General features: G+C 35.3%; 1 protein-coding gene across 1 annotated transcript in view; it reads left to right on the forward strand.

Moving 5' to 3' along the window:
- Positions 1–12,333, forward strand: part of LOC144357544 (polypeptide N-acetylgalactosaminyltransferase 1-like) — a 90,150-nt gene that overhangs the window by 33,687 nt on the left and 44,130 nt on the right. The gene's annotated exons all lie outside the window — the stretch shown is intronic.

The raw sequence follows: 12,333 nt of genomic DNA on the forward strand, positions 1-12,333 counted from the left end.
AGTGTAGCGATGTGTGATGTAACTATGTGTTATTTGGGTGTCTTTATTTAAGAATATGGCATTAATAGATATCTAGTGTAGCGATGTGTGATGTAACTATGTGTTATTTGGGTGTCCTTAACAATATGGCATTAATAGATATCTAGTGTAGCGATGTGTGATGTAACTATGTGTTATTTGGGTGTCCTTATTTAACAATATGGCATTAATAGATATCTAGTGTAGCGATGTGTGATGTAACTATGTGTTATTTGGGTGTCTTTATTTAACAATATGGCATTAATAGATATCTAGTGTAGCGATGTGTGATGTAACTATGTGTTATTTGGGTGTCCTTATTTAACAATATGGCATTAATAGATATCTAGTGTAGCGATGTGTGATGTAACTATGTGTTATTTGGGTGTCTTTATTTAAGAATATGGCATTAATAGATATCTAGTGTAGCGATGTGTGATGTAACTATGTGTTATTTGGGTGTCTTTATTTAACAATATGGCATTAATAGATATCTAGTGTAGCGATGTGTGATGTAACTATGTGTTATTTGGGTGTCCTTATTTAACAATATGGCATTAATAGATATTTAGTGTAGCGATGTGTGATGTAACTATGTGTTATTTGGGTGTCTTTATTTAAGAATATGGCATTAATAGATATCTAGTGTAGCGATGTGTGATGTAACTATGTGTTATTTGGGTGTCCTTAACAATATGGCATTAATAGATATCTAGTGTAGCGATGTGTGATGTAACTATGTGTTATTTGGGTGTCCTTATTTAACAATATGGCATTAATAGATATCTAGTGTAGCGATGTGTGATGTAACTATGTGTTATTTGGGTGTCTTTATTTAACAATATGGCATTAATAGATATCTAGTGTAGCGATGTGTGATGTAACTATGTGTTATTTGGGTGTCCTTATTTAACAATATGGCATTAATAGATATCTAGTGTAGCGATGTGTGATGTAACTATGTGTTATTTGGGTGTCCTTATTTAACAATATGGCATTAATAGATATCTAGTGTAGCGATGTGTGATGTAACTATGTGTTATTTGGGTGTCTTTATTTAAGAATATGGCATTAATAGATATCTAGTGTAGCGATGTGTGATGTAACTATGTGTTATTTGGGTGTCCTTAACAATATGGCATTAATAGATATCTAGTGTAGCGATGTGTGATGTAACTATGTGATACAGACAGGATGTATGATCTGAATGGGATTAATGGATGACATGATGAAATCAATGAAAATCCTACCCAAATGGGATGAATGTGAATGCGTAAACGTATTACAGGTTGCATGAAAGTTATACCGTATTTTCAGCTTGTGACTGGTTTGTCATTACAAAAACCTAAAACAACATTGAAAATTCTCCTTAATGGTTTATGCATGTACATTGTTTTGTATTATGCACTTGAAATGATGTACCAGTAGTTATTTTTAGATTCGTTCGTGTAATTTACCAAATAGTTTTCATTGAAATCGTTTTTCATTTCAATATTTTTCTTCAGTGGCACATACAAGACTGCCATTATTTGTTCACAGTCAAATTGGTTCATTCTAATTTATTCTTTATATTGCTATAAGTTTTGTATTCAATGTTTGATGGGTGACATATGGGGGTAGGTGTGTCCCGTCTTAGTTTGGACTTTACAGTTTAACCTTATATTAAATATACAAAACCATTCATCATAAATACAATGCCATTGCTGCCTCAGTTTAAATACTGCATTGTACTTTGCTTCAATGCAACATGACATGTAAACAATTTTATTTTGCTTGTGGGCCTTTCACTCAGCATGTGTAAGTGAGTGCAGATAAGGTCATGGTATCAAAACTATGGGTACAAGTTTTAAATAGTTATTTTTATCATAATTTTTTCAAATTGAAACAAAGCTGAGGATACAAAAATTCTGAGAGTGAAACAATTTAGGTCTATAAATTGCTATTATATATATATATTATTGTGTACTTTATCATTTCTTGCTTTTGTATTACCACAACTTAAACCAAACCTATGGAATATTACACAAATAACTAAAAGGTTTGTTTCTGCATCATTCTTTCTGAAAATAAATGTTAAATAAAGCATTTGTCTTTATTTGCATGTGATTTAAAATATGCTCAAAATTTTTTCACTGGTTGTTGGTCCAAATTCATACATGTATTAGCAGAGCTTCTAAACCATACGTGTACTAGTCTTGACAGGAAATGCTTGTACAATTGCTGTTACTACTTTATACTAAATTATGAATATTTAGAATACTAACTAACTAATTTCCACTCTCGGCCCGGTTAGACTTAAAATACACCACGAATATTCACTTTTGAGATGTAATTTTTGGTATGTGTTGATTCTTGAATATTTTATCTTCGTCGTTCTGTACTTCGTTTATTAATTCAAACTTTGCATAAAACTTTGCGTTTCGCGATTTTGAAATCGAAAATGCCTTTCCTCCATTATTTGCTGAGGGACGGCCGCTATGGTATGTGTTCTGTAACTTGCAGCACATGAACCTAAAAACGTTAGGTAATCAAACAAAAATAACGTAGTACTAAAGTCCAAAAAGTGCGTTCAATGTCTGCATTTTTTCATAGCGTGAAAAAGGATTTACTCCCTCGCTTATTGTGACACCCTCAAATCAACTGATTTCCATTCCCCTAAAGAGTCAAAATGGTATATGCCTCCATTTTACGCCATGACTCGAAACAGTTTTTTTAGCTCCGCTGTTGACTTTGTCGAGCGGAGCTCATCATATGAGTGATTGTCCGTCTCTGTCGTCTGTGTAAATGTTTTACTTTTTCGACTTCTTCTTGAAAACTACAAGCCTGAATGCTTTGATACTTGGTGTATATGTACCTTGGGTAGACCTCTCTCAGATTTGTTCATTTCATGATGATATCTTCAATTCTCTAATTTTGGTGAATATTGTTGTCATTTTTAGTAAAAAGTGATATTTTCGACTTATTGTTGAAAACCGCAATTGCTTTGATATTACATATATAGGTACTACATGTGGACCTCTCTCATATTTGTTCATTTTGTAATGATATCTTCAATTCTCTAATTTTGGTGAACATTTTTGTAATTTTTGGTAAAAAGTGATATTTTCGACTTCTTGTTGAAAACCGCAAGTCCAATTGCTTTGATATTACATATATAGGTACTACATGTGGACCTCTCTCAGATTTGTTCATTTTGTAATGATATCTTTAATTCTCTAATTTCGGTGAATATTTTTGTAATTTTTGGTAAAAAGTGATATTTTCGACTTCTTGTTGAAAACCGCAAGTCCAATTGCTTTGATATTACATATATAGGTACTACATGTGGACCTCTCTCAGATTTGTTCATTTTGTAATGATATCTTTAATTCTCTAATTTCGGTGAATATTTTTGTAATTTTTGGTAAAAAGTGATATTTTCGACTTCTTGTTGAAAACCGCAAGTCCAATTGCTGTGATATTACATATATAGGTACTACATGTGGACCTCTCTCAGATTTGTTCATTTCATAATGATATCTTTAATTCTCTAATTTTGATGAATATTTTTGTAATTTTTGGTAAAAAGTGATATTTTCGACTTCTTGTATATATATATTATACATATAGGTACTACATGTGGACCTCTCTCAGATTTGTTCATTTTCTAATGATATCTTCTGTTCTTTAATTGCCATGTGCATTGCTAACAGCGGAGCTATCTCAGCCGACAGGCTGCTTGTTTTACTATTCTGACGTGTTCTGGGCTGTATATAAAAGTCAGACACTGACAATTTCAATATCGAAAACACCTTGGCTTAATTATTTGCTGGGGGACGGCTGCTTAGGTATGTGCTCTGTAACTTGCAGCCCATGAACCTAAAAACATTAGGTAATTAAATTCACAGGAAGCTGACAATCCCTAATATTGCTAAATTGCCAGTTGTGAACTTTATCAGGATTCCCGTATAAAGTTACACATCATTCTACTAATGAAAAATATTGATTATTTTTGTGCAGGTTATATATTAAAATATGAAATAATTAATATTTCATTTTTGTTAGTACAGTCCGAAAACGGGGACTTATAATTCGGTCTCCGTGCGTCCGTCCAGAGTCGTATCTCAGAATCTCTTGGACCGTTTCCGTTCATTCTTTGGGTGTACCTTGTACTTTATGTGGGACATATGCACATGCAGTGGTTTAGCGATTCGATTTAAAATGGCCGACTGGCAGCCATCTTGTTTTTTGAAAATGTTGTATTTTGGACATGCTTTGTCAGTTTTCATTCAAACTTGGTACATAGATTATACATGTTAGGATACATGTCCATGATGATTTATTTCACAATTGGATCAAAGATGGCCGACTGGCAGCCATCTTGTTTTTTGAAAATGTCGTATTTTGGACGTGCTTTGTCAGTTTTCATTCAAATTTAGTGCATAGATCATACATGTTAGGATACATGTCCCCAACCGTCCGTGAGTTCCTGAGTCTGTCCATCCGACCGTCCGTGTGTCCGTCTGTCTGTGCGTCAGTCTGTCCAACATCATATTTCAGAATCCTGTGGACCGATTTCGTTCATTCTTTGCATGTGCCTAGTACCTTATGTGGGACATATGCAGATGCACTGGTTTAGTGATTCGATTCAAAATGACCGACTGGCAGCCATCTTGTTTTTTGAAAATGTTGTATTTTGGACATGCTTTGTCAGTTGTCATTCAAACTTGGTACATAGATTATACATGTTAGGATAGATGTCCATGATGATTTATTTTGCAATTGGATCAAAGATGGTCGACTGGCAGGCATCTTGTTTTTATTTTTGTATGCGGTATCTTGGACGTGCTCTGTCAGTTTTCATTCAAATTTGGCACATACATGTACTTTATACATGTTAGGATGCATGTTCATGACAATTTGTTTCAAAATCTGGTCAAGGATGGCCGATTGACAGCCATCTGACTTTTTGGCCTTACTACTATATTTCCACAATTTATGTACCATTTTCATTCGTATTTGGCACATACATCATACATATCAATGTGTTTCATAATCAGTTCAAAGATGGCTGAATAATGGCTGTTTTTATTTTGGCCATATTACTATGACACGAAACACGTGTTTTGATGTAAATAAACAATCTGTTGTATACGCCACTTGGAACCCCTCCACTTTAATATGACGAGCACAAAGAGAACTTAACGGGGACTGTGTCGTTTTCAATGACTTGTTTATTTAGACCAGTGGCCATTTCCAAAAAGGGGCCTAAAATGGGAGCAATCACCACATGTGGTATAACAAGTCACCTGCTGTGTTTTTAGTTCAGACATATGTCTTCTGAAAGAAAAACATAGACGTGGTGAGAAATGTTGGCCTGGTATACGTTTACAGTGCCTGTTTCCATAGTTACTAGTATTAAATTGAAATAAAACACAAGAAGGAATCTTGATTTTGCCATAACTTCTTTAATTCTTGAGATAGAAATATCAAACTAAAGCATTTTTATTTCCTTTTAAAATGCATTGAAAATGTATTATGCTACTTATCTCATTTGCATCAAATTATACTTATTTTAATTTTTACAAGTTGCGTATTGGTATTTTCAGTTTAAAAATACTAATTACAGGAATTGACCCAATATATTGTAAAAAAAATTTAGAATTTATTCATTGAAAATACCAGTTTTAATCATTTTAGATTTACATTTAGTACAATGTAACACATTTGTTTATTTTTAAACATGCTCACAATGTTTCATACGCAGCAAATGTAATTAAATGTTGATTATTTTTCATTCACAAGCATTATTCAGTGAAATAAAGACTTTACACAATATTGCATCAGAGCACATTATTTCATGAAGCAAATACTTTTTGTTCATAAGAAAAAACACTTTAAGTTCATGATATACCATAATCTAATGCATATAGGCATGATGGCCATGTGTATATATTTATCAAGTTGCACAGTCTAGCTGGCATGAATATATGCTTTAAACAGAGTTTAAGTTGGCGATCACATATAACATTACAATATTAACAAACTGAATCACTAATCATCAGTGTCACTGTCAGACCCATTATCGTAAACAGTATTGTTGCAATAATGTTCATGGCACACACAAAATTCTGTACACTTTAGTCCTGTCTGTAGGCACTGACATTTCCTATTCACATTACAGTCATGGTCAGTACAGTAGAGATGTGTCAGGTCTTGCACTTGAATTGGTACGACATCTTTAGTATACATGACTGGCTCAAGCTGTTCATCTTCTGTTAGTCTCCATCCATTTCTAACTGGTTCCCAAAGTTCTTGATTTGCAACGTGACTCAGACACCATATTGCTGTCTGATACCTGGCTCTCATCACATGCTGCATGAATGAATCTTCCGTTGGTGGAAGCTGACCAGCTGACTTATCAGTTGTTGAGGCTGATCCAGATTTGAGCATGGCACTTTTTTTTTTCCATATACTGTGAGAATGTATGCTTTTGCGACAACATGTCTTTACTCGTGTAGTACAAAAGAAGTACTAAAACATCAGTATCATTACTACGAACTATAATCCGCTCAAAGTTAGAAGACATGTCAATTGCATGCAGTACTATTCTTGTATCGGTCTCCTCTTGTGAACTATGTCAGTTCTTGTTACACACTTAATTAACTAGTTTTTATTGCTGTCAATTATGGTGTTGTTTTCGAAAGTCTACGCTAAATGCCATGAGAGTTTCCTATAACAATGCTTTCAGGAAATTTTTTGGATATCCACATGATTGTAGTGTCAGTACAATGTGTGTTGTTAATAGAGTACAAACATTCCCTTGTCTTAATAAAAAGCTAGTATCGTTATTTACTGAACGCATTTATACATCTACTAATGGCATTGTCTCTGTAATATATAGTAGTGACATACGTTGGAACTCACAGCTGGTGTGGTACTGGAATAATTTGATTTTTTGATCTTGTAGCATAAACCTAATGACTGTATTTTATTATAAACAGTAACTCTATTTCATTTTCTCTTTTTGTTTTGTAATTTACTTTATTTGGACTGAAATAAATAATAAATAAAATAAACAACCATCAGCAAAGGCACCAGCAATAATTATTTGTTGACCACATGTTAGAATTTCTGAGCCTGTTGATACTATATAGTCAGATACAAAAGCTGCTAGAGCTGTTTTGTTTGTAGAGATCTTCATAAATTTTTGGTAGCTTCTACAAGCCGTTTTGTAAGAAAGTTGTTGTGCTTCTTTTTACCATTATCAAGGAATGTAGTTAGGCTTTTGTTTACCTCTGTTGAGACCACTTGACCTGTAGCAATGTTGATTAGCTGTGAGGAACATTATCCAGATCGAATGAATTCTGGTATTGTGTAATAGTTTCCACAATCTTGCATACATCTTGTTCATCCCTTACAATCCTGGAGTTTCTTAATTCTTCATGAGATGTTTCAGCATTTGTATTGGTATTGCAGAGTGACCTAAATGCTTCTAGATACTCAGCAGTCACATGTCTTGTCTTCAACCAGCCAATCACAGCTCCTTTACTTTTACCATCTTTATTCACAGTTTGTTCTAATCCACCTTCACACAGGTGTTTGTAGCTTTCAGGGTGTTTTTGCTTCAATGCTTTCATATCTGCTACATACGTTGGTAGATATTTGGCATATGTATGTCTGCCAGCTGCACAAAACCAGGGTATAGTATCACATACAGCACTGAGATGTAGGTTAAAATTACCTTCAGGATCAGCTCTCAACATGTATAGTAGTATATCACCACCATCTGAGGAGGTGTCCGAAGCGTTTATTTGCATATTATGTTTTATAAGTTGATATGGACCAGCGTGCAACCTACCTGAGTAGTTAAATAAAGGAATTCTCAATGTGGGATAAACTGTAAATATTATTAACAGAATAAGTAAGAAAGATAAGTCAAAAGAATTGAATAGATAACAGCCGAACAAACGTAATTACAAGAAAAAAATGTCTAAAGTTGCAGCTCATGTGACTTTGATGTAGGTTTTTCACATTATTAACTAGTTTAACTAGTGGGAATGTATTACTGTCATATTCTACTGGCTTCTGGAACAGTAATTCACTCAGTATTACTGTAAGTATTAGTTTGAAGAGGCTCAAGAAAAATAAAACATTGTTTTTAGCAAAAGATTAATAATTAATAAAAATGAATATGCAAATTATCTGATTTGCATATATTTTTTTGGACAATAAATTCAAAACACCTTCAAATGACACTAATCTGGGATCTCTTGCCCAAAAGACAAGAAAGATATTGGAACATCAATGGTGGTAACCATTATGAATATATATTTTTATGTTGCCATAGCAACACCCCATTTATCATTAGTTAAATCATGAATTTTTTTCCACATCCATATTTTCCGTGAAGAAGATATATATCTGAACAAAAAAAAGTTGGATGTGGTTTGTTATACCTCCTGTGGGGGTTCACCTCTGGATACCAGCCCAAACCACTGGTCTAATTAAAATATATACACATTATATCTAATTGGGGAGGGTATTGCCAAGCAAGTTTATAAAATTATAAACAAATATTTTTGTAAATAACACTGACCGTGAAATATGCCTGTAGAAGTATTTTATATTGCAATTTCTTTCAATTTGAATTAGTTGTATTGCAATGCATTAGTAATGTAAATATGTACATTCCTTTACATGTATCTCATTGTTGAGACTGAGTTATACAGTTTGTTACGTTCTACAATTTATCTATAATGGAAAACGGTTATGGGGATTATTAAAGTGCCTGTGAAATGGCTGCTATTTTCACGCCTAAAATTATCCATTGATACATAAATATTATTAATTTTTATGTTTCTAAGCATAAATAATTTTTTTAAGTGAAAAAATGTGTTTTTAACTTTATTTTTGTGTATTTTAAAACGAGGCTCCTCATTAGCTTCTCATTTGCATACAGAAATTCCCCTTGTGACGTCAGAAGTGGAAGTCGCTGGGCAGCTTGCATTGCCGATACATGTAAATAAGGCAAATTTCTTGTGCTGTTTTCTCGTCTTTGACTAAATTGCCACTTATGTAGTTGTTGTCGAGGAAGAATGGACCATAATGAACACATAGTATCAAGTTTGTTGCATGGGGTTGAGTCGGATGCGAAATATGTCCGGTCTGGTGTCGCTAGTCACCGTGGTCGTCACCGTCACCGGAGCACGTTTGTATACTGTCGCTGGACTCCGGCATTGGACAAAATCGAATTTGACGGCTGAATCGTCTTGTTATTTAGCAGGTTACTAGACACTATTGATTTATAAAATAGAGAAATAATTTTAAAAAAACGACAAAACACAGTTACTGAATTGGTGAACGCGTCGGGTCATGAGGGGGACAAGTGCGTGAATGGCGGCGTTTAATTGGATAACAAAAATTATTGAGAGCGACTCACATACAGACAAATTCAGAGCGGATTTAGCGTGATTTTCATGATTATGACATCATATTAAAAAAATACATTGACAGCTCAAGCCCGGATTCTTATTCCGTAAATTATTACGCCGATCAAGCTGCAAGTAAAGGCAACAAAGGTGTGAATTCGACATTCAACACCAATAACCGAACAATTCAGACACTTTTAGCCCGCGAAAATGAAAACAGCCTGAGGGCTGCGTAATTTCCTGTTTATCCGACACTTTGTTTTCGTGTCATTATCAAAATTATTGCTACCTTTTTACATAACACCGGTGGTCTCTATAAAGCAATAATCAGGATCGCAAAAAAATCAAATCATTTGAAACACATACTCGACGTCTCTCTTCCTTCTGAAATCTGTCTCAGTGATCATGGCCTTGTCCGGAATCTGTTTTTTCAAAAACGTTTTGTATTGTCGGCATTTCTTGTTAAAACCTAGTTGTTTTGTCATGGACAAGGACAGTTTTTCAAAAAAAGAAAAGAATCTGAGGTGAAGTGGACACTGCATATGACGCTGTTACGAGGAAGTCCACCCCAACCTTTCCTCGTTATTTTCACGGCTTTCGTCCACCGATTTCGCACCTTCAGATCGATTGGAAATGTGGAAATACTTATACTATGACTATACGCATTACTGCAACCGCCCACAACACAACGTTTAACCATCATAAAAGTTTGTTGTGAAAACAACTTCTAAAAATTCGCTCTCTCAAAAATAAAATAAAATAGACAAAAGAAACGCCGATTAAAAAATGTATATCGTTTAAAAGTACAGTTGTACGTTGAATGACACAGTGATATAAAAGTACGGCCCAGGGGTATGGCTTCCTCTCATATTTTTGCATTTGGTGGCGCACTTTCGGCGAGAGTCGGAAATCCGGAAACAGTCGACCGTTTCAGGATAGGTGGGCGTGGCTACAGCACGGGAAATATCTCAAATTTACTTGGATACGAGTAATCATTTTCAGCAAAAAAAATCAATAATTGCCCACTTCAGTGGGGCACAGATCTAAAATGGGAAGCGTGTGGGTGGGCATTGCACAGGCACTTTAAGTTCAATAAACAATATTCAACTATCCTTTGCAACACCCATAAAATCATAATGATAATGTTTATTGGTCTTTGAAACTAGAGGCATTATCAGAGCATGGATTTTATTTTGGAACTCCTGCCAGGATGGTATTCTCAGAATAGCGCCAGTTGTTAAAGAAACATTAAACTTTAATTCTCAATAAGGATGAAAGGACCAGTTACTGAGACAAAGCCCTACTCCCCACGAAACTCACCAGATACGAAACCCACTTACCGCAAAAGCCACTCACCGCGAAGCTACTAGTCAAAATAAGGAAAATAAATACCTACATATATGTGTATCATGCACAACAGGATAGAAATATTTTTCAATTGTACGTACTCCAAATTTTCAGAATCAAAATTAAGTTTGATATATGCTCATATTAAGTAATCCTGACCTACTTTACAGTGCTTCAGGATTGGCACGTGTAACATTATTAGTCAGATCTGCTCACCCTTGCATTTACATTGGGATACATTAGATGCATATACATGTACATGTATGTGCCAAAACCCTCTAGGCAGAAAATATGTAGACCCGCAGACAGGAAATATTTGTTTCATTATTAGTATCTCGGTGGCCTTTCACTTGGAAAACTATCAGATTTCAGTGTTGTAATATTAGTGGTTTTCATAATTGCCTTCACTGTCAATCTACAATCCCTTGTGGGACCCCTCTATCTACTATTCTTTTTGGGGACCCCCCTCTACAATCACTTTTGGGGACCCCCTCTACAATCACTTTTGGGGATCCCCCCTCTACAATCCCTTGTGGGACTTCCCTCTATAATCCCTTGTGGGACTCCCCTCTACAATCCCTTGTTGGACTCCCCTCTACAATCCCTTGTTGGACTTCCCTCTACAATCCCTTGTAGGACCCCTCTACAATCCCTTGTAGGACCCCTCTACAATCCCTTGTGGGACTCCCCTCTACAATCCCTTGTGGGACTCCCCTCTACAATCCCTTGTGGGACTCCCCTCTACAATCCCTTGTGGGACTCCCCTCTACAATCCCTTGTGGGACTCCCCTCTACAATCCTGTGTGGGACTCCCCTCTACAATCCCTTGTGGGACTCCCCTCTACAATTCCTTGTGGGACTCCCCTCTACAATCCCTTGTTGGACTTCCCTCTACAATCCTGTGTGGGACCCCTCTACAATTCCTTGTAGGACCCCTCTACAATCCCTTGTAGGACCACTCTACAATCTCTACAATGTGCATCTTTTTTTTGTGGGGATCCCCCTCTACCATCCCTTGTGGGGAATCACTCTCTACATTTCTTTGTAGGGACATTTCTCATTATGCACTGCCATGGTCCCAGAGAATGAGGAGCTATGCTTTAATTGGTACATGTATAACAAGGAAATTGTCAACAAATCAAAGAAAAAGTTCTTTAATTTTGATCAATATTAATTTTAGTCCAATTACATCTAAACTTTTTAAAAAATGTGACCTTGTTGGAAATAGCAGACACCTCAATTACAGAACTATGTTCTAAATCATAGTGAAAGAGCTATTCACAAATTAACACTTAACAGCAGCATCTGTTTTATTTGTTAGAAATTCTATCCCCTATTTGGTACCTCCAGTCTTTATTGACATAACATTTACCAATCAATAATATGATCAGTTTGCTTTAGTTCAGCAATAATCAATATTCTGTGTACTCATTGCAGTGTGCATATAATAATGTTACATTTGTCTCTGTGTGTTCCTGGCAAACTGCAAGGCTACTCTGAAAATATTACATCGCCTTGTTTGATTACCCAGCATGCAAATGGAAACATACAAGATTCA

The sequence above is a fragment of the Saccoglossus kowalevskii genome, chromosome 7, assembly GCF_978046115.1.
Source record: "Saccoglossus kowalevskii chromosome 7, keSacKowa6.1, whole genome shotgun sequence".
Taxonomy (NCBI): Eukaryota; Metazoa; Hemichordata; class Enteropneusta; family Harrimaniidae; genus Saccoglossus; species Saccoglossus kowalevskii.